Below are 23,391 nucleotides of genomic sequence, written 5' to 3'. Positions count from 1 at the left end.
GGCGACAGCCCAGGCAGGGTATTGCAGACTAGGAGTGAAAAAAACTCTTGGCCTCTGAAAAGAAACAGTAGGGGGGAAAATATTCAGTTACCATTTACAAAGAGACCAAGTGGGGGGGGGGGGGGGAACGACTTGCATTTAGAAAAACTTGCTCTGGCAACCGTGCTTAAGACTCTCAAATTTGGAAGTTAAACATGGGGAAATGTTCTAAACGGATTGCAGCCTATTTGTCTATCACTCCCTTTCTGAAGTGGCAATCTGGGTGACTGGAAAGTACGAACACATCTCTATTCTGGTACAGCTTGCGGAGAGCTGCAAGTTACAGAACGGAGTGAGTCTGTTGGGCGGCTGCTTATAAATAGAAGGGACTTGGTTCATGCCATCGAGGGGGAGCATCTGTTTGATTGTTTTGCATGTGTGTGAGGGCAGCTAGTGTGTATTTGATGGGACAGCTTGGCTTCTGTGAGCCAGCAAGTAGTGACAGAACGAAGAAAGGGCCCAGTGACTAGCCATGCTCCAGTGTTCTCCGTGGAGGAATTAGGATGTTTCCAGAGGCAGGAATCCTCGTGGCTTCCTCATGCAAGTGTCTCCACGTTCTGGGAGGAAAGAGAAGGGGACTCTGAGATGGCACACGACCCTAGAGCTGTCTGCAGTTATCTGGCAGAAGTCATTTTACAAGACTAACAGGCTGGTAGAAAGTTTGAGAGGACTGTATTATAGATATAAAGTATAAGGGGATGGTCATATTCAGGGAGAAAATCCTTAGGGAAGAGAAAATAATACAGTCATTATGGAAAACAGCACGTGTATTCTTCCAATATGAAAAGTAGAAGGGCCTCATGGCCAGGTCATCCCACTACTGTGTACCCAAAGAAAATGAAATCTGTGCCAAAGAAATATTTATACTATTCATGACGGTCATGACCATTGTGACCTAAGGGAACTGACCTAAGTATCCATCAGTGGGTGACTGGGTAAAGAAAAAGTGATAAAATGCACAATAGAAAACCAGTTAACTCTAAAAAGACATGAAATGTCTGTCCTTTGTGGCAGCATGGATGAAACAAACATGAAGTAAGACAAATACTGTGTGAACTGAGTCAGGCATGGTGGAATACTTGGGAGGTAGAAACAGGAAGGTCAGGTGTTCGAGATCAGCCCGAGCTACATTTCAAATTCAGCCCAGACTACATCAGGTCTTGATTGTGGGTTTGTTGTTGTTGTTGTTTTGTTGTTATTGTTGTTGTTTGTTTGTTCTCAATAAATGATATGATGTGTGTGAAATCTAAGTCAACAAAGAAGACAAAGAGTAGTTCAAGGTAGATGCTTCAACACAGTATTCTTCAGCACAATAACTATAACTAACTATAGTTAATACTGATATCTGATTGAAAAAAAGGTAAGCGAGTAGCCTTTGGGTGTTTTGAGCATAAAACCCAACAATCTGGGAGTGATACATACACTTTATGTGTACTTTAGCCATTCTACCATGCACACTTGCATCAAAACATGTTGTCCATCATCAACTACTGTTTTTCTTTATAAATTAAAATAATTTTTAAAGAGATAGAAGACAGCCCAGTGAGTTTAACCCTTAAAGCCAATACTAAAATGCCAGGCATGGGGATAGGCATTGTCATCCTAACAGTGAGGGGCAGCCAAGCAGGTTCTTGGAGCTTGATGGCTAGCCAGCCTGGCTAACCAGTGAGTTCTCGATCCAGGAAGATTGCTGTTCTTAAGAAAAGGTGGCTGGCTTATTGGAACAGTAGCTCAAGTTGTCCTCTGGCTTCTGCACATTTACATATATGTGCTTACATGCCCTCACATATGCACCTGTGCACACATGTGTATACAAACACATATACCAAAATAATAATTTAATATTTTTTAAGAATAAAATGAAGTGAGGTGGTAATGGTGCACACCTTTAATCCCAGCACTCAGGAGGCAGAGGTAGGTGGATCTCTGTGGGTTCCAGGTCAGCCTGGTCTGCAGAGGGAGTTCCTGGTAAGCCGAAGCCTTTGCTGAGTAGGCTGCTACATCTACAACCTTTCACTGAGTTTCTAGATTGATGCAGTTACTGCCATACACAGGGTTTATGAGCCTTGGCTCATGTAGGTCCACTCTGTGATCCTCACTAAGTGACGCAGTCACTGAACCATGTGGCTCTCTGAACACACCCTTACCGTGAAGCCACATTTGACTTAGTTCGGTTGCTGTTAGCAGGGAAAATCAAGGCTTAGGAGAGCAAAGAGATTAGCACAAGTTGCTTTGTGTTGGATATCTCCCCTGCTTCACTGTTCAGGGTGATGGCTTTACCTTCCCCTCCTAGGAGAAACGGTGCACTTTGAGTTGCACCTGGGCCCTTGGAGGTCAAGAGCATCAGCTGTTCCTCTAGCTTTGCAATGGATATGAATACACAAAAGAGTATATATATATATATATATATATATATATATATATATATATATATATAAGCAATAAGGTTGTTGAACTAATTAATTTGAAGTAGGAATATTTAGTCTATTTGATGATATCTGTATATGTTAGAAATGTCTTTATGTTGGAAAGCCAGCAGAATTTTTTTCAGAGAGAGAGAGAGAATTTATTTATTTTTAATTAAAACAAAAAATTTCAGCTCGGGCTGGTAGCATACACCTGTAATTCCTGCACTGAGGGGCTAAAAGGGAAGACTGGGTTCAAGCCATCCTGAATGCATAAGGAGACCTTACCTACAGATAAAAAAATAAACATGCATTTTATTTATTTTTCCAACATAAAAAAGTCTTTGTTATAGCTGATGGAGACAGCAGATGGCTAATGTTTGGTTTTAATGATCTATCTGCCCTCCTCCTGTGCAAATGATCAACTATAAATGTGATGTTTGCTGTCTCACGATCCTATACCTGCGTTGCCCACCTCATTAGTGGAGACGTTATAGGGATATAAAAACAGAAGGGACTAGAAAGAAGGAAACAATCTGATTTGCTGCAGAACAAACAAACAGACAAGCAGAAGGGAACCACTGTGTGTGTGTGTACCTGTAACTCTATGTGTATAACACACACGAAGATGTTTTATAATTCAGTATGATTGAGATTATTTGCATGCAGGTTAACAATGATACACACGAAGATGTTTTATATATATTCAGTATTATTGAGATTATTTGCATGCAGGCTAACAATAGTTTTCATGATTGTTTAAGTGCTTACAGGTCTTTGGGAAGACTGTTAGTATCAGAAGTCAGAAGTTTTAATCTCTTGACATGTGTAAAGTAGTTTCAGTTGTTTCTTGTCTATTCTACCCAAACTCCTTCCTACTCTTCATTTCCCCTGCTTCTTCTCCATACTAAGCCAAGATCAGGTGAGGCTCGGTTTCCTAGCCTCATACCTTAGGGAGCCCTACTTCTCAAAGAGACCAAGGTGGGCTGACTGAAGACCATCTGGGACCCTGGGACTTGAGATCCAGGGCTCAGTGCTGGGAGCAGTAACCTTAAGCCACAACCCTCATAACTAACATCATGCTGACTTTCGGGAACCACTTTCCGACCCTCACCTTTTACTTAAATGTCTTGAAGACTTAGGAATTGCACTCGGGCTGGTACATCAGAGGCGTGCCCACTGTGGAGTGTGTGAAGATCTGAACCGCCGAGGTGCTTAGGTAAGAGGAAAACCAGGAAGATTCACTTGTCAAATTGTTTTGCTCCAAGAGCAAGAATACAAGAGTGTCTATTGTTCCCAGTTGTGCTAAGCCTCCATTTTCTTATTTATGTTTGTGGATGCACAAGTCACCTACCATTTGGAACACAAATTGAATGGAATCTGCGGAATATTGTCCATTATTTAATAATCTAAATTTTCCTGTCTGTGGCTGTATACCTATGATAGAAGTTCTAGCTTTCTGTACACAGCTCTAGATATTCTTTATGATATGGTGAAAGTATCTTTTTCTATATTTATATAGAGATGAAAATAGTGTGTAATTTTACCAGTGGTAAAATTGTCTACTATGTATGGTCCCAAAACAGAGTTTGAACATGGTATGTAAGATAATTTTGTGGATGTGTCTAGTTGGTACTGCATCAGCAGAGCACATTCTCTCAAAATAAAAAAAATTAAAATATTAAAATAAATAAATAAAACTCCATAACAATGATATTTGAAGAAAAATGCCCATTTTGGCATTGCTGTCAATTGAATGTAAAATATGCAAAAGTGTTGACTATAACATAATTAGTGTTGCTGAAACAAAGGCAAGAAAATTAAATTTTATGGGCTGTATTTGTGAGTTAATAGCAATTATTTTATAGCTATCAAGCATCACTGGCCCATCAAGGAGACAGGCGAACATGTATAATATAATTAAGACAAGTCATTTTGGGAGTTAGCTGAGTCTCAGTCATGCAAAACTATACGATTAAGCACAGGTTTTGTTTTTTGTTTTTTGTTTTTTTATTTCATCGCCCTGAAAGCATATATTTGTGTGAGGAAGGGGATATAAAGTTTGTTACTTATGACTTCTCAGCGTTTTTATTTGTAGCCATTTACGCCAGTGTGAACATACATTGTTACTTCTCTGCCTTTTGCCTTCATTGCCTGCTCCCTTCACTTCCCTGGTTGTTTGCCTCACTGTCCCTTTCTTTCCTCTTTGTCCTTACATCCATCAAGTGTCTAAGGGGTGCGGTTTCTTTACTTTTAAACATTACATCAAATGCATCTCTGTGCCTTCATATCTCTCTCTTCTGCTTCCTCTCTCTCTCTCTCTCTCTCCCACCTCCCTTCCCCTTAGAGCAAGAGATTTCACTCCTTGTCATTGTGTGAATGGAATCCTTTTCTTTTTTTTCTGGAGCCACATAAGAATCAGGAATTTTAAACTGAAATCAGGAGCCGGCCCTCTCACCTCCAGGCATCAGGCTGAGTGTTGAATCCTTGTATCCCAAGCTTCACAGATAAGCAATCTTGTGGCTTGTAGGCTGCTGCTGGGAGCTTGTGTTGATGAGTCCAGACTCACCCAGTTCTGGCATACATATCATTCTGCCACCTTCCAGGTTGGTTGCAGCAGCAATCTGGCTACACCCAACACCTAACCAGTGGTGACCCTTTCATACAGTTTCTCATGTTGTGGTGACCCCCCCCCCCAACCATAAATTTTTTTAAAACTCTTTTTTTTTAAAAGATTTTTATTTATTATTATATGTAAGTACATTGTAGCTGTCTTCAGACACACCAGAAGTGGGTGTCAGATCTCATTATGGATGGTTGTGAGCCACCATGTGGTTGCTGAGATTTGAACTCAGTATCTTCAGAAGCGCACTCAGTGCTCTTAACCACTGAGCCATCTCTCCAGCCCAAAATTATTTTCATTGTTACTTCATAACTGTAATTTTGCTACTTTTATGAATTATTATGTGAAAATCTGATATGCAGGATATCTGATATGTGCCCCACGGGAAAGATTATTCTATCTCCAGAGGGGTCTAGATCCATTGATTGAGACTGGTGCCTTATCCAGTCTAGGGACACTGTCTTTGCTTCTTGGAGTTTCATTCAATGCCTCCTCCCTCTTCATCCTTGGGGAAATTCCCTCAGAAATCCTGTGCTTTTGCAAAACACATCTCTTAGGCCAATCCTGTGAGGGAACTTGTGCTGTTATAGGTCACAAACGTCTCCAGAGCAAAGGACTAAGCCAAAATATTTGAGTATCTGCTGGAAAGAAGCGAAACAAGGATACAAGAAGAATTTAAAGAAAAAAGATGTTTAAAAACATTATGTGACACAGTAGGATTTGTATACACAGAGAAAGATCTGCTTAATTTTTGAGACCAAAGTGGTTTTGGCTCTAAGATCAGAGATCAGTTAATTCTGAGCAATTTAAAATGTAAAAGGAAACTCCAGGTTTGACTCTACTTGGCTCACAGGGAAGGAGTTAGAGATGGCAACTCAGTACCTTACTGGCCAGAAAAGAAGCCACCGAATCCAGCCGCTGCAGGTTCTAAGGTGAATCTGAGGGAAATGACATTTGAGTGTAACTCTGGTGTCTACCCACCTTCCACTTCGGCCATCACCCCAGACACACAGAGACGAGTTCTAATGTGCTTGAGGCATTCTTTCCTTCAGATATTTGTTCAACAGAAATTTGTTACAGTCTTCTAATTGCTGAGCGATAGGTTTGGGTGCACATAAAATAGACTGCTGTCTAGCAGATCTTATACATCAAGATAGAAGATACTCAATGATTAAGAACACACATTAGTACAAATTAAAGATTGTGCTCAAGAGCACAAGTAGAGAAAACATCAGAAAATTGAGGAATTGAAAAGTATTGGCATAAAAAGAATGGAAAAGATTGGGAAGATTGTTGGTTTTTTGTTTTTTGTTTTTTTGTTTTTTAGTTGTTTGGTTTTTTTTTTTGTTTTTTTTTTGTTTGTTTGTTTTGTTTTTACCTTCTTTATAGAAGGCTCAGAAGAACTTAAATATAGGTAAAATGTAAATATTGCTGTACGAAAGACTTTTGTTTCATTCGTACTAGGGAACTCAGCAAGTACCAAAGCTGAGATTGGATTGACAGAACCAAAGAAGCTTCAAGCTGGAAAAGGATGGAATAGACTCTTTGGATGACCACATTATAAGTTTTCTAGATTATTTCTACTCAGTAATGAGAGAGAGAATATATAATAACATAGGTGTATCTCAAAAACATGCCTAGTAAAAGAAGTCTCTACAGAAGGCCAAATACCATCTGCTTCCATTTACTTAAAATCCTAGACTAGGCTAAACTAATCTATCAGGGATAACCAGAACAATGAGTGTCTGGGGACAGGTGGGAACAAAGAGACAATATTCTTCATCTTGACCGAGATTTGGCTTAGAGAGGCCAAATCTCTGCCAGAGGGTCTCTGCCAGCACCCATCCAATGGTTACTTAAGAGATGTGAATTCTATTGTGTGTGCATTTTACTCCTGAGTAAATAAGCAAGAAGAGAGAGGGAAGGAAGAGGAAGAGGCAAAAAAGGAAAGGCAAGAAAAGAAAAAGGGAGGGGGCAGAGGAGAGACAGAGAGAGAGAGAGAGAGACACACCCGAGAGACAGAGACACAGAGACAGAGAATACCAAATAGTGAACTTAGTTAATTACACATTCTTGATGGAGTTTCCAGGGCCAAGGTATACTTATTTCCATAACCTTGAAATACATGCAAAAGACTAGAAGCATGACTGAATGGAAACATAGATCTGACATGTGAGAATAAGGCCAGTGTTAATCTTGTTAGGATCTCGGTGGTGGGTGTATGGAGTCAGTTCATGGCTTTAGATTGAACAATGTTTTGACAATTTTCCTTAATAAAATATTAAGCAAAATTATTTCCTATTTATTGAAGACCTATAATTTATTCATCAGCATCATATGTATTTTAAGTATATTATTTCTAATATGGAAGACAATATAGTAAATTATATATAAATTTATAATAATTATAATAAATGATTTTTTTCTCTTGTAAATTAGGGATTTGCTCAAATAGCTTTACCAAGCCTCAGTGTTAGGTCTGTGCATTTTCAGGCTATCCTGGTATTAACTTATGAACTACATGTGTCCCATGAGCATTCAAAACATGGCTAACATGACTAAAGAGTTGAGTTTAAAATTTTATTTATTTATTTATTCATGTATTTGTTCTTTTGAGATGGAGATTCTCTGTGTAGAAACTTCCTGTGTAGACTAGGCTAGCCTCGAACTCAGGTCCACCTGCCTCTGCTTCCAGAGTGCTGGGATCGAAGGCGTGTGCTACCACGCCTGGCTATAATTTAATTTAAAGTTTAATTGAAAACCTGATACTCTGCTCAGTTAGTGGAGAACTCCAGAGGAGCGCTGGAAAATGTGTGTATGTTATAGTGTGTGTGTGTGTGTGTGTGTGTGTGTGTGTGTGTGCACCTGTGCACATGTATGTGTGTTATGTGTGTGTGTGGGTAAGTTATATGTGTGTGTGTGTGTGCACCTGTGCACATATGTGTGTGTGTGTGCTATGTGTGTGTGTATGTGTGTGTGTGAAGTGAATCTACCTTTCCTTTAATTTGAGCATAAATATTTCTATTGAAAACAGCATCGGCACTGTGTTGCACTGTAAGTGTTACACAGACACATTTGGAATACAGTAGAGAACCGTAATGTGGATTAATAATTTTTATATTGAAAAAATGTTTAAAATTTTGGATATATTGGGTTAAATTTTCAAATATTAAAAGGTTTTTATTGAGACTAGAGAGATGGCCTAGTGATTAAGAGCACTTGCTATTCTTGCAGAAGACCAGTGTTTGGTTCTCAACACTCACATCTGTTGACTCACAACTGCCTGTAACTCCAGTTCCAGGGAATGGATTCCCTCTTCTGACGTGTACTAGTAAACACACACACACACACACACACACACACATTTTTAAAAAATTAGTTTTACCCCTCTTTATTTTTAAGATATTTTAACATCATCTATGTTATGCATATTATATTTCTGCTGGACAGAGTCAGTACCCTTTCTAGTGCCCTTTGAGTGAATGGCTCAGAGTGGGGATACGGTGGAACGGCAGTACACTGAGTCACTGGGAAACCTCTAATGGCACTTAATATATACCAGGAACTACTTTTGTGGCTCAGTACGTATTAATCCATAGAATCCTTACCACAACCCTATACATGGGTGACATTATTATCCCATGTTACACAGGAGAATCTGAGACACAGAGGTACATGCACAAATATTTAGGAGCAGCTATGTCAAAGTAAAGGAATTTCTGCAGCTATATAGTCTTGAATTTTAAACGTAGTCTTTTGGAACTGTCTTTAAATGGCTTCATTTAGAGCTTCAGTTTCAAGCATGGTGACTCCCGAGAATGTGCTGAGAAGCCTGGCCCAGGTTCCCTGTACAGCGGCACAGTCCGAATTGTGTATCTCTTCCCAGGTCTTCAATGCTTTACTAAACAATGCAGATGCAAGTAAATAACTCACCAACAAGGGTGCAGTGTTGTGGTAAAGCAAAGGGCGTGTTAGAGGGGCTGCTCTTGGAAGCTTGCCCATTTAATTCAGAAGAGCAGGAACACCCGCTCCAACCCCCCCCCCCCCCCCCCCACACACACACATACACAGCAGCAGACAGGCGGAGAGCAATGGAATTGCCTTCCCAGTAGAGATTAGACAGGCTGGAGGTCACCAGGAATAGCTTCCTTGCTCTTTCCAGGAAGCCACAGATGAAGGAAGGTGACCAGTGCACAGTCAGAGGCTGCAAATATCCTGTGTGAAAGCTTTGTTTCGAAGAAAACACAAATTGGCTTGTATTCAGAAACTGTTAACAGAGAAACACAAGTTAGCCCTCAAACGTTACCTGAACCTCTTGGATGGCAAGGCAGTACTGACTACTGCACCAGCGACCAAAGCTTTCTCCTTTTATGAGAACATTTGAGAAGCTGAGGTCAGTACTCGATCTTGGTAGTCAAAATCCACACCTGGTCCGGAAAGTGCTGCCTGCACGCGTCGTAAGTCTCCCCGCACCAACAGATCCTTCGGTGAACAGGCAATTCTATAAAGCCAGGCTTAATTATAAGAGTAGAAGGTGAAAAGGTCGGAAAGCCGGTACAGCCAGCCGGTCAAGGACAACAAACGTTACTTCAGCACTTTCCTGAAAGCCAGGGCTATCAATTATAAATAGCTATAGGCGTTACGTCCTAGGATCACAAAAGGGAAATGCCCAGGTTAGTTAATTATCAGTGCCAGATGGTAGGGAGTGGCTTGAGCGTTGTGGGGTATGTATAGACTTGTGCTCCTCACAGTACAGTCAGGGCCACCGGCAGCAGCGTCTAAATCTTTGAGAGGCAAATTCTCATCCAGTCTCACATCCACTGCCCCATGCACAACAGCCAAACTAGATAATCAGCCTGGCGCCTATCAATTGAAAAACTGATAAAGAAAACAGGGACCATACATACAACACAATAGTGTTCTGCCATAAAAACAAGAGAAGCTTTTTCATGTTTTGGGACAACTTGGATGAAGCTAGATGGTGTTCTGTTAAGTAAAACAAGCCAAGCACAGTCAGATGGGTATCCGGTGAGTTCACATCTTTGTGGAATCTAAGCATGCTGATTAGGCGTTCGAGAGAGCAGCGTGCAGTCAGCGGAGGTCAGGGAGGCACAAGGGCTGAGTTCATGCAGTTAGGCAGATGTGTCTTAGGTAGAGCCCTACCTTAGAGCCAGCTCACCAGAGTTTAGAGTAGTGTGACTATTCCCAAACTGCTAATAGGAGATTTTAAATGTTGTCAACAGTAAATCAGTAAGTGGGCCTGTTAGTTCCTTTGGTTTAATCGTTCCACAGTACATCTGAACAAAACGCTGTGCCCCATAAATATATACCGTTTTGTCAATTAAAAACAAAAACGCCTGCCTTTTAACAGGAACACAGGCCTTCTGCTTTCTAGACTGTAGAGACAGAGATTGAGATACACTTTCTGGGTTTTCCCCTCTCACTTTTATAATTTTTTCCTCTGGTAGAGCCTTTATCAAAGCTTCTGATTCCACAAGGCAAAGCCAGTGATTTGCTTGCTTGCCAGCCTGTCGTAGCTGAGTCCAATTTCTGTAAGTCGGAAACATGTCTTCTGAACTCAGCAACCTTTCTTATCAGAGGCTGATAAGTGTGGCCACCACACGCAGCCCACAGACCTCCTTTGAGAAGCCCTAACCTGGATGGTACCTCTCTAGTGCCCTGGACTCCTGACCCACAATGGCCCTTGAGGCAGCCTCACTCAAGGGAACGAGACACAACCAGAAGTCACATATGCATCCAGGTTGGTCAGAAAGTTACTGCACACATATTACACTGCCCCCTTCAGCTGAACTGCATCAAGCAAGGTGTTAATCTGTAAAGTGCACTTTTTTTTTTCTATCAAGATAGTGAATTCCATCGACTTACTTATCACATATCCCGGCCTAGTTTCCCGCTACTGTGTTGGTATTATGGATTTAAAGCAAGTTTGTTCCCACATCTCCCGAGTTTATAATCTGGGTTTATAATTTTCTGCTAAAAGGTTAGGTTGCCGACTTTGGCTGATCAGAGCACATTTGGAGTCCATCAAATTTTAATTTATGAATAAACACAAGGAGACTGTCTCTCTCCTGGACATAAATCGTGAAGTTGTTTTTGTCACCGGAGACAGAGATGTTGTAAAACTTTGGCTTTAATCTCTTCCCCGTTTGGCTGTCCTTGTTCCAGAGTCGGGTCTTTTAAAATCTTGTTAAATACATTACAGCTTGTTACAGCCTCTGTTTATATTAGGGACTCACTAAGAGGAGGTGTCAATGATGTAAACATTACATGAAAGTAAGGGTTGCAGAGATGAGAACAGTGCTTAATGGAGCAGCTTTGCTAGTGGGAAGGGCTCTGACACTGACCAGAGCTGGTCTCAGAGGGAGCAGCTCCCTTGCCACACCGCCTTTTAGCAACCTTTAAAAAACGATCTACGCTTGTTTACACAAAAGTGTTTCAAGCCCTCTTCTGCTATAAATTGTGTATGGCTCAGCCTGTGCATTAGGACTCATGCTAAATGTCTTTATCTGGAAAGATAAAAGAAATATTTACGATTCCTCTGAAATGTATTTGCCTTCCCATGGCTTTGGCTAATAATACGATCAACTAAAAGGAGCCGCTTAAGAACTGCTGTTTATCTTACAAACAGTAGCCTAAGGCCTCTGCTATCTTCTAACGGCTAACGTCTAATGAATAATTAGGGCTCTGACACACACACACACACACACACACACACACACACACACACACACACACGTTCTCTAAGAAGAGAAGCTTGCCTGGTTCTTAAGGAGGAGCCATGATGAATTGTTATGTTTTCGAAGATTGGTTTCTTAAGTTCATACATGATTAAAGTATGCCCTAAAGGAAATACAAATTGAAAACATGCTGCAATCCCATTTTATACCACCAGGCTCCAGAGTATAAATTCCAAGAGCATCAAGTATTAGTGAAAATGTGCTACAAAGAGAAGTTTCCTATCAGCTGGTGATGATGTGATTTGGTTCAGAAAGTTTGTAAAGACAATTTCATCTTATAAAGTGGAACTCATGAATACAGCTGGGCATTTCCCCCTCTTAGCTAGGTATATTAGGGCATTATTGTATAGGTATACTAGAATTGAGACAAGAATCTTTTCGTTAATGTAATTTCTAATAGCAAAATGCTCAAACAGAAACTCCAAATGACTATTGTGTGGTATTTGATTCATATAATGGAATATACTACTGTAGCAAAAACGACTTAAATGCAGCGACATAGGCCAAGCATGCATGACGCTGAAAACAAAAGATTAGATTAAACAGAAAGTTTCATGGGACTGCAGAGATAGTACAGGGATTGATACCACTCACTGCTTTTCTGGAGGCCCTGTTTTGGGTCCCAGTACCCATGTTTGGCAGTGCAATTGCCTGTAACTCCAGCTTAACAGCAATCTAACACTGTCTTCTGGACTCTAGACACCTACACATATGTTGAGCATGTGTATAACATGTACAAATGCAGATACACATGTACACATAATTTAAAAACATGTTTAAAAAGCAAGTTCAAGAAAAATATAAACAAGAAATTTTTGCTTGAATAATACTAAACAAGTAAACAATGACCTAAACTAAGAAAGATAGGGCAATATGATGAAAAATGATTAAGGAACATGAAGGGATTATTATTATTATTAACTCAAAATGAGATAGTGGTTACATTTGGGGAAGGGAACATCAACTATGGGAATCACAGTGGAGAAACCATGTCCATTTGTTAACTTATTTAATTACTGTTTTAAATTATATATTTGTGTGTGCACGTGTTTGTTTAAGTGCCCATAGTGGGGAGAGATATAACATGCCCTGAGAGCTGAGTTGTTTGTGAGATGCCTGATATAGATTCTGGGAGTCAAACTCTGATCCTCTGCAGAGCAGTATGCTCTCTTAACCACTGTGCTGGCTAACTTTATGTCATCCTGACATAGGCCGCAATCACCTGAGGGGAGAGAATTCCAATTGAGAAAATACCTACATAATGCCAGTACATAGAAACAAACGTTGGCTTGAGAAGCACTCACGTGGAACCAGTTTCTAGTTGGTTGCAGTAGGCTATTCTTCAAATTCTCAGTAGCTTTATGAAGAAATCAAAATTTGTTTTTCTCTCATGCAACATGCTTTTGACTTCTGTGGTCACTCCAGGACCTGGGCAGCCAGAGATGCCAGAGTAAAGACTGCTGTGGCTTTTCTTGTACCTCTAGATCATCACAGGGGTATGTTGAGGGGAGTGGAAGCATGACGAGTCAGTCAGGTTGAGAAATGTTGTGGTTATTACTGTGTTTTTATTTAGTGTTCCAGAAGAGGACAGGCTTATTATTATTATTAATTTTCTTATTTTTATTTTTTTTGCTGTCACAGCTCTGATTTTGTAAAATCAAATAAATTAAAATAAAATACTGCACTGAAAAGCATCTTCCTTGATGGTCTTGGGAAGGAATCCCTCCTGGAGATAGAATACTTTGGTTTCAAAGAAAAGCTAATACACACCAACTAAACTCTCCTAATCAGGGTAAGTTTTTTGGGGGGCTCTCTCTGTTATCTGTGGTGAGGAAAGGCTCACCGCTCTCCTTCCCAAAACTGATGAAAGGCATGTCACAGTGGTGTAAGAGGTGGGCTGGCAGACACAGCAGCAGGAGTCCAACATAGCAACTAGACACCACAGTTGCTGGTCAAGAGTTCCCCGTTCCTCCACGGGTATCAGATGGGGCAGATGGGAGGTACACCTAAACCCACAGAGTAAAAAGGGGTGGGAAAATGGTCAGCATTATGGCCTGGTAGGTGAGGTCCAGCTCTCTGAGTTCATATCTCCTATATTCCTTTTCCTTCAGGTTAAGGCTGTGTGCTCTGGATAATGGGACAGAGTAGATATACTATAATATCTATATTCCCCACATAAAGTGATAATGCAGTATTCTACAGTTCTCACGCTCTTTGTCTTTTGGCCAGCTATAGATCAACTACCCTGAGGAAACACCATATGTTAGGAGTTTGAGTATCTAATGACTATATGGAAGGTTGGCCACGGAAAACCAGTGGATGATGGTGGCGGCAGGAAATAAGCTTGGGTGGAGCTTCAATGATCTAGAAGTTGTTAATTTTATCAACTAGTGTTAAGTAACCATAAATCATGTGAAGAATCGCAGCTCTTCAAAGCTACAGCTGGCAAGGTCCTCCGCTGTGCTGAATTTAGATAGCTCTTTGGGACAAGTCTTCCTGGTGCATAAGAATGTCTTGTCATCTTTTCTAGAAAGCCTTAAAGTGGGTAGGCAAGCCAGACTTCACCCACATGGTGAGTGATCATCCAGATTTGGTATTATAATTTGAAAACACATACACGCCTCATTGATTTAAAAAATTTCATCTCATGTAAGACTTTTCTGGTAGTCTGTAATTTTGAAAATTGGCTTACCTTTGCAAATGATATACTAAGAGCCAAGTATTTTTAGCAAAACGTGTGATATGACTTCAGAGTTGGTGTACTAATTCTGTAAATGTCTGTCCAGGATCCTTTCTTTTTCTTCAGGGAAAATTAGAAATGATAAACTCATAAGGCAAAAGGATTCAGATATGATTTTTTGTGGCGAATAGTGAGAGAGCCATGCACAAAGGAAAAAGTAGACTACTAGAGTTGCAAGTAGTCAGATAAAAATGGCATCCAATTGTTATATATGCACATCTTACATTAAAGAAGGGGAGTTATACATGCCAAGGAACTAGGAAGGTGCCTATAAGAGACAGAAGAGGAGACATTAAGGGCAAAGGGGATATGGGTAATAAAAGAGATGCAATATAAAAATGAAAGAGTGAATAAGGGGCTGGGTGGATTTAGGTGGGCACGGAAGGTGGAGAGATCAGGGGTAGATGCAGGATCAACAAAACCCAAACACATATGAAAATGTCATAAGGAAACCTGCTACAGTGTATGTCAAAGTTGTACAAAAATTGTTCAAAGTTAGAAGTGAGATAGATCTTCATGTTAGTGTTTTGTGTGTTTAAAATGACTTCCGAATCCAATATAAAAAGCATATTTAATTACATATGTGTATGTCGGTGTGTGAGAAGTCATTGCATATCCAAGAACTTCCAATGTGAATAGCAACAAAACTGCCCCCACTGAAAGAGGCTTGATTAGTCCTTTAGGGTGGGTAGATTTATGGTCCCAGACAGTGAGAACGCAGAAAGCAACAGAACAATGGGGCAAAACTTCACTGACGCTCTCAGGAAGTTGGCCATGTCTCTGTCTCTCATATTCCTTTGCCGGGAAGTTCTCACTTAAACAGAGACTGGAAATGTGATGTTTAAAACTTTTCAAGTAAGGGGCTGGTGAGATGGCTCAGTGGGTAAGAGCACCTGACTGCTCTTCTGACGGTCAGGAGTTCAAATTCCAGCAACCACATGGTGGCTCACAACCATCCGTAACGAGATCTGACTCCCTCTTCTGGAGTGTCTGAGGACAGCTACAGTGTACTTTAAATAAATAAATAAATAAATAAATAAATAAATAAATAAACAAACAAAAAACTTTTCAAGTGAACTTGATGGTAGTGACACAGGCCTTTAATCTCAGCCCTTGAGACAAAGGCAGGTGGATCACTGAGTTAGAGGCCAGCCTGATCAAAGAGTGAGTTCCAGCACAGCCAGGGCTACACAAAGAATCCCTGCCTTGAATAAACAAAAGCAAGCAAAACCAAACAAACAGACAAACAAAAAATGATTCAAGTGGCTTACATTAATTGGATGAAGAGGAGCAAATATAATAATTTGATGTCCCCTCCACAATCATTCTCCTGAAAGTTAGCTTAGATGAGGAAATGGTTGCTGTTATCTATCCAGGACCATATGCTGAAACCGTGATAATGCTAACCCCTTCCAAGTGATGGAGGAGAGAAAGTCTATAAGTATCTCAAGCCTTCCTCCAAACTGGAAGCTCCCGGTGGCCTTTAATGGCCTCTGTGACTTTGGACTTTTGTTATCTACACTAATATTCTAAGCAACACAGTGGGCGTGGTGTGCATGTGAGTCTGTATGGATGTCTGTGAGCTGGGGATGCATAGCTATTTTGCCCATGCTCAGTCTTATGTATTACTCACTGGGGAACAGCCAGCCAGCCTTTCTGTCGCCTTACTCAGCAGCTACACAGACCGGCAGCAAACTAGTTTTCTCTTCACCCAACTGTGACTTCATTCTATTAGCCTGAAATTTAAATTCGGAGTGAGTTAATATAGCAAACTGTACCCCAGTGGCCTCCAATTCGTTCTCTTTTCACTTAGAGGGTCAGGTCCCATATACTTATGTCTCACACTAGCTGTACAAATTGTACAAGACTCTAAAGATATCAAGCCAATCAGAAGTAATAAGACAATAAAGAGCAGTCTTTCCTCATTGTAGGAAACCTTGGTGTGTGAAAATACAGATACATTAGAACGAGCATGCCTCTGTAAAAGTATGGTCCCTTTTCAGAATCATTTAGTTTATGCCGAATAATTTGCTGAAACTCATTTCTTAAATGGCACCATTTTCTTATACATTGATAGCACTATGTCCAAATTCTTTTTACTTCAAATTTTCACAAAATCCTTCTGTTACATAAAGTGAGATATGTGGGCTCAAGTGCCTCCTGGGTCCAAATGAAATAGATGGACATTTACAGTGTAACTGTATTGGCATGAATAGTTAGAATAAGGGTAGGGGATACAGCTTGGTGGCAAGGGGGCTTGCCTAACAGGCAGGCATGCCGCCTGGAGTTCAAATCCCCAGTACCACAAAAGAAAAAGCAAAACAAGCAAAAGAAGGTAATCAATATGAATATCCGGAGAAAATAACACAGAACTGTTTTCTAAAGCAAAAGTAAAGGGAATGAGTGGCTTTCCAGTTCACACAAGGTCACACCATCTGTATTTCTTCCTTGTCACATGTTAACTTAGTTCACATACATCCTTTTCCTCCGACATTCTAGAGTCCATGTCTTGTGTACTCTATAGCTTCAGGTCTTGTATATTTTTAATGTAATTTTAAAAAGTTTTAACTCTAGGCAATTTGCTTCTTACAGCATTGCTGTGACACTCCAGAAGGTTGGAACTAAGTAATTATGATCCCGTAAGGCAAGACTTCCAGCTGCTGAAGTAGGTCAGACATCCGGTAAATACCTTTAACTTTTCCCACCATGGAGGGCAGATGAAGAGCTCTAGTGGGAGGCCAGGCTTTCATGTGGGCTACGCTTGCATCCTGAGTCCTTAGGAGGTGCACTGTCATGAAAAGCTGGAGAGCTAGCTTCCTGTGTTGAAAGGTAGCATCTTTCCTTTCTCATCTATCTATGGAGAAATTCTACTTTCACAATCTGTATCATGGCCTCTTGCTACGTGCTGGAGATACATGGGAGGAGAGGTCATGGTAATGTCTGATTCCACACCAGGTTCGAAAACTAAAGCTGGAGATGTGCTCAGTACCATCTCCAGGATGTTCTGTCCTACCTCAGCCTCTTGAGTTCTTCATTCCCAGAAGAAATGGAGATGACAAGTCTTTTGCCTGGACTCTAAAGATAAATCTATAAAAAACAATTGGACAAATGATATCACTGATACAGATGACATATGTTGCTACAAACACCATTTATATCCACAGGCTACAGGATGCTTCGTTCCCAAGGTTCCTCATTCATTGTGTCCTCATCCATCAGTTTACATTGTGACCAGTCAGTGAACTTGAACCTACCTACAGCTTCTTGGGTCTATCCAAGTATCCAGTGGGGTGATAACTTCAGTGGTTTTACTTGCTTTTCTTTGGGAGCAGTCAATATTGATTCCACTTCGGATGAAAACCGCCCTTCTCATTCATTCTTGAAGCTTTATCTCACTAACTTTTTTCCAGTCCCTCTATCCATCTCCATGTTAGACAAATTACATATGTAGACAGACAGACAGGTAGGCAGGCAGGCAGACAGACAGACAGACACACATAGACACATACACACACACACACACACACACACACACACACAGAGAGAGAGAGAGAGAGGGAGAGAGAGAGAGAGAGAGAATAATAATTGTAATCTCTGCTCCAGAAAATGGCTAGCAGAACCTCACCTAAGTGTCTGGGCGACAGATCTCCTTGCAGATGAGCAGATGAGCTCTGGTGACCACTTTCTATTCTGTCTTCCCCACCTCCATTTGACCACAGATTCAAGTGGGGATAGAATTGAGAGAGTATGATATACTGGAAAGCAAGGACCCATTACTTCAACATGTGAGTGAGAGTGTGACTGCTTTGAGTTTTAACTGTGTGGAGACTCAATTTCTTCATCTGTGAAATGGATAAACGATCGACCACTGAGTCAGCAGGACCCAACAGAAGCCATGAGACTTCAGACCATATGTGCTTATAAGGATGAACAAGTGTTCTGTATGCCAGAGTTGCTTGAGAAAGCAGAAAGGAAGGCCAGCATAAAAACCTAGACATTTTCTAATTATGTGTTCGTGTGCTTTAAATACTAGGAAAGCCTTAACTGAGATTAGTGTACAATGCAGGCCTGGCAAAGTTGTTCCCTGCTCCTCCCTTGCTACACAATCCTCTACTGAGTCTGATAGCTGTGTTTGCACTTGTAGATCTGCACAGAAGTTCCTAGGAAATTGGGGAAGAGGAGGCAAAACAGAGCATTCTCATGTTGCAAGACTTGGGTGCAGTTGGGTTTTCCTTCTTGAAGCTTGTTTATTGTTAGATGTGCATTATCCAAATGTGTTAGGTATAAAGCTACATTGCATTCTCAGATACTATGATCCAGACAGATGCGACAGAGCTAAGGTTGGGAAGTGGCTGGAGGTGAAGTGTCTAAATTTCCAACAGCTGCTGGCTTCTTACTGACTGCCTGCCTATAGGAAGGAAAGTAGCCTGGCCAGCCATGGAAAGAATTCCTGATGTGTGTGGTTCATTCGAAAAGCCACAAAACTATGCTGTGGTCAAGGCTTCAAGGGCTGGGAGGGTTGGGCTTGGGTGGAGGAAGGCTGAGGCTTTTACCAACCAGGGATTCTTTCTTTAGAACAGCTTTCCAAACAGCATGCTTTGGATTGAGTCCAGTCCCTGGGTTGCCACTGAGAGATGGATGGCTGCCCTTTCATATGCTCGTCCTGCGCTGACTGAGTGCTCACTGTGCATCCAATGGTGCTTTGAAGCACTCTAAACTCAATGCACTCATTTCCCACAGCACTTCCACAACGCAACCCGCTGTTTATCCCCCATACTCCAAGGAAGAAACTGAGGCAGAGGAAGGTAGTTTTCTCTATAACCTTCCATTGCTAGCACTTGTTTCAGTTTTGTAGCTGTTGACCAGAAAATAGCAGTTTCTGCAAATCTTTTGCTAAATGATTTAGCTAGAATCAGTTGTTCACTCAGCAATTAGCATGTGTATTTTGATGGACTTTTGGTGAGTACAACAGGGAGCCTTTCCTATATTTGACCATTGCACGCCATGCAGCCCTTGGCCAGGAGAGTACTTACACAGAGCACACCCGGGTAGCCAGGTCTTATTTCTTGTTAAAGCAAGAACAACAACATGCACTTTTCTACAGAATTTTTAAAAGGGGTCCCAGCAGTGTATTCAGTTTGAATACATTTGTGTAACAAATGCTGTGTTTTATTTTGTCCACTGGGATGATTACCTTAAAATAAAAAAAAAAAAAAAGAATTCTAAATGCAATTAAATGCCCAATTGCCCCGTCAGCCATCATTAATAATTTTTGCAGGATAGGAGCAGCTTTTATGATGCATTTTAGACCCCTTTGAACCCAGAAGAATCTGCCTCAAATTGAACTGGCAGTATGCAGGGTAGGATGCCTGGAGCTGGAAGCTACAAGAGACATGATGTAATTACCAAAGCATGTCAGATTCTTTATTGTGATGATAAACTAGACATCAGATGCCAGCAGATAGCTTAAAAAAAAAAAAAAACTGGAGCAAAGGAAGTTAGGGAGGATCTGGAGGATGAAATTGAGTAAGGCGAGTGGTTCAAAATTCACTGTTAATTCCAACCATCGTCACTCTGCTTTCGTCCTGTTTGTTTTAGTAATAACTAGCACTGGCGCGGGCTACAGGGGAACTATGCTGGACCATGCCGAACTCTTACAAGCCAAAGAAATAGTCAGTGAAATGAATGGAGAGTCCTCTTTATCCTGTTTTTTAGCCTGCGACCCTAGTGACAACATATTGCGTTTTCAGTTTCTTCCCGGTGCCTTTGGCCTCTTCAGATGGGTTAGTTTCATGAAGATGGAAATGTTAGTAGTTATTCTTAGGCAGCCCAACCAGGGTTTGTGGTCCTATTCCCCCTCCTCTCTTCCTCAGTTCCTTTATATCGCCCCCCCCCCCATGTGTCTCTGAGGCCACTGGATCCACGATACTTCCTAGCATCATGCTTGCTTCTTCCATGTCAGCTACCTTTAATTTTTTTCCTCTTTGTGCTTCTTGTATTTGTGCTTCCTGCACACATCAAAGTATCTTGTAGTTACCTTTATTATTTCTGTTCATGTCTTACCTTGGCCAAAAGCTCCCTGAGGGCAGAAACCATGTTTCGTTCATCATTACTGCCTCCCTATCACCTGGCACAGTGCCCTGTACAAAGTGGATGCTTAATAACTTCTTGTTGAATTGAAGTAGCTTAAAAATCTCCTGTCATCCAGCTTGAACTGAGAACTTGAAATGTTTTTTGCAAGAGTGCAGATTATGTAGTGGATGGAGAGAGCTCTCCCAGGGAGGGTGAGTGTGCATATCAAGTCGCTCTCCTTCTGCTCCTTCCTTGAGCAATTGATCTTTGTAGAGTCAATTTCTCCTTGCTCCCGTCCCCCACCCCCATTCTCATCCCCACCCCTTAATCCCTCTTGCATTTCCAGAGAGGAACTGAGCTGCCCTGTTTTTCTCACAGCCTCTTTGCTTTGAATTAGCATAGCTTGGTTTGTCGGGGACAAAAGGGTGTTCCAGGCTCCAATAGTGCTTCTAAGCTGTAGCCTCTCTCCTTTCGGTGAGGTTTCCTCTGGAATGCAGTACTGACCTCCTCTCTCCACAAGGCAGCATGTTCACCTGTGTTGTGCCAGGAAAAGATGGGGTTAATATAAACAATGGAAGTTTCTTTAACATTTTCAGGGTGGGGCTTCGTCTTAGCATCCTCAAGGCAAAACTTGCATTGGTTCTTTAAAAATAACAATTATGATGACTTTTGTACATCTAAGAGTCTAACAGCAAATGAGCACAGAGATCCTTCATTCCTGCTCAAATGTTCTCATTTTATCTTGGGGCATTTGGTTTAAGACCTAGGGAATGTGCCATATCTGTAATCTGTATCTTCCACCAGATAGAGTATTCAGCACCCTCTATCTATAGACCTTTATGCTAATTTCTGTCACCGCTACTTACTCAGATGAGCTTGGCTTTTTACCACACTAGAATATTCTTGTGGCAAGTCTTAAAATATATAAATGGAGATAAAGTGTGCTGGCCACAGGAAGGATTTCTTCTCAACTTCTGGAGACTGAGGGAGGCTCCATTTCCAGAGCCACACAACATCACTCTTGTGTGTGGTGTCAGTGGAGACCAGTGTTCATTAGTTCTTCCAGTTCACTTAGATTTCAAGTGTTCTCTAAAACACCTTATTCTAGGGCAGGTCGCCCAACCCATTCCACTACCATTTTGATAGGGGAAAAAAAAAAAAAGACAACAAACAGCAAATAGCTAAGGTTATTAAAACACAGTATGTCTTTGAGAACTGCTAGAGAACATTCCAACAGATGTTACTATTGTTTACCCCATTGTGTCAAATTGTCCGCAGTGGGACGAGGAAGTTGGAAGCTTGTCTATGAAGAGGATAGAAGATCCTCTGCCTTGGCTGCTCCATCACAACTGTTTGCTTCCCCAGTTGAGTTTTGCTCAGTGTTTGTAAGCCCCTGGTTTGATGGTGTTACCTTTGTTCGTTCTCCTAGTCAGGCTATCCAGTCCTTTCTGTTGGGTGTTCTGCCATCTGTCTGCTGCTTCTATCTCTGACGGTTACCCTTCATTCTTTTGCTCTTGCTTGCTTTAAGCTTAGTAAATCCACTCATTTGAAATGGAAAGCATGGCTGTCACTGATCAGTCTTCAGCCTTTTGAAAGCAAAACATTCAGTGCAACAGGCAAACCTGGCAACTTCTCCCACGTTTCTGATCTTTCCTGTCTGTTATGTGTCTGAAAGGCTTAAGATTCCTGGAACCATGCTTTGGAGCTCTTTCCTCTAGGTACCAAACATGAAGATGAAGGAACTCCTCTTCGTATGCTGCATCAGTTCTCTGAACCCAGTTGAAGCTGAGACTGAAGTAATTCACTCCTCATATGCGTCACTGAGCAAATCTGATTAGACAGTTATGCACCTTTAATCTGTCTCTTCTCAGAAATATTAAAAAAGCTACTGGGGCTGCCATCTCCAGAAACCACAGAGAATAAATCTGACCTTCATTAGGAGTCTTAAAAAATGCTGATATGTCTACATAGTTCTTGGTTTCAATGATGTGAAGGGCAATAGGCATGTTGGGTCTTAGCTCTCTGTATTAAGAGGAAAAACATAGCAAAAACATTCTCTACACCATGTGTTTCAATATGCAGGATGAGGTAGGAAGGGAGAATACATGTAAATAGACATTTAGTATCAAGTCGAGGATTCTTTCTGAAATTAGTATGCCTCTATGTTCTATATTGACATATTTGCCCTAAAAGGCTATACTGACTACTTTTCAAGATGGAAATGCATATCACAAGCCACAGATTCAATGAGATATTAAGAGATTATGTCCATTGCTCATGCCTCAGGGGTCAATGAGATAGCTCTGTTGATCTGGGTGGAGCCTCTCATGTGAATGAGGACAGTATAGACTGATACAGATGTAGCTGGTTTGGCTCTCTGGTTCTGTTTCCTGTTCTGCCCAAACTGGGAGAGGAGCAACACTGAGCAGAAATATGCTTGAACTCCTGGGGTCTAGGCTTGCAATGGAGAACACCATATTTCTATCTGGGGACTTTGTGTTTTTGTTTACTAAGATTTGCAACTTTATGCTTTATTTTAGTGACTGTATGGCTAATACAAAAGTGAGAGGGTAGCTTTATTCACTGTGGAGGCTGTGCAAGTTACACAAGAAAGATTTAGGAATAGAGCGATTAGAACAATCAAGCCCATGGACTACTTGTTTCCCCCTCCCCCCCCCCCCCCGAAAATCATCACTTCTGTATAGACTCTGTATTTGGATTCCTTGCAGTGATCATGGGTTTTATATTGAGAAC

At 41.1% G+C, this 23,391-nt stretch overlaps 1 long non-coding RNA gene across 1 annotated transcript in view; it reads left to right on the top strand.

The window, feature by feature from the left end:
* Positions 1 to 236: 236 nt before the first annotated feature.
* Positions 237 to 23,391, top strand: part of Gm8630 (predicted gene 8630) — a 38,464-nt gene continuing 15,309 nt past the window's right edge. The window contains exons 1-4 of the long non-coding RNA NR_152176.1: positions 237 to 331; positions 3,581 to 3,663; positions 13,467 to 13,617; positions 17,158 to 17,246. This is a non-coding gene — a long non-coding RNA (predicted gene 8630). The remainder of the gene's footprint in view (positions 332 to 3,580; positions 3,664 to 13,466; positions 13,618 to 17,157; positions 17,247 to 23,391) is intronic.

The sequence above is a fragment of the Mus musculus genome, chromosome 19 (assembly GCF_000001635.26).
Source record: "Mus musculus strain C57BL/6J chromosome 19, GRCm38.p6 C57BL/6J".
In the NCBI taxonomy this organism is placed as follows: domain Eukaryota; kingdom Metazoa; phylum Chordata; class Mammalia; order Rodentia; family Muridae; genus Mus; species Mus musculus.
This window is presented reverse-complemented; position numbering and strand designations above follow the sequence as displayed.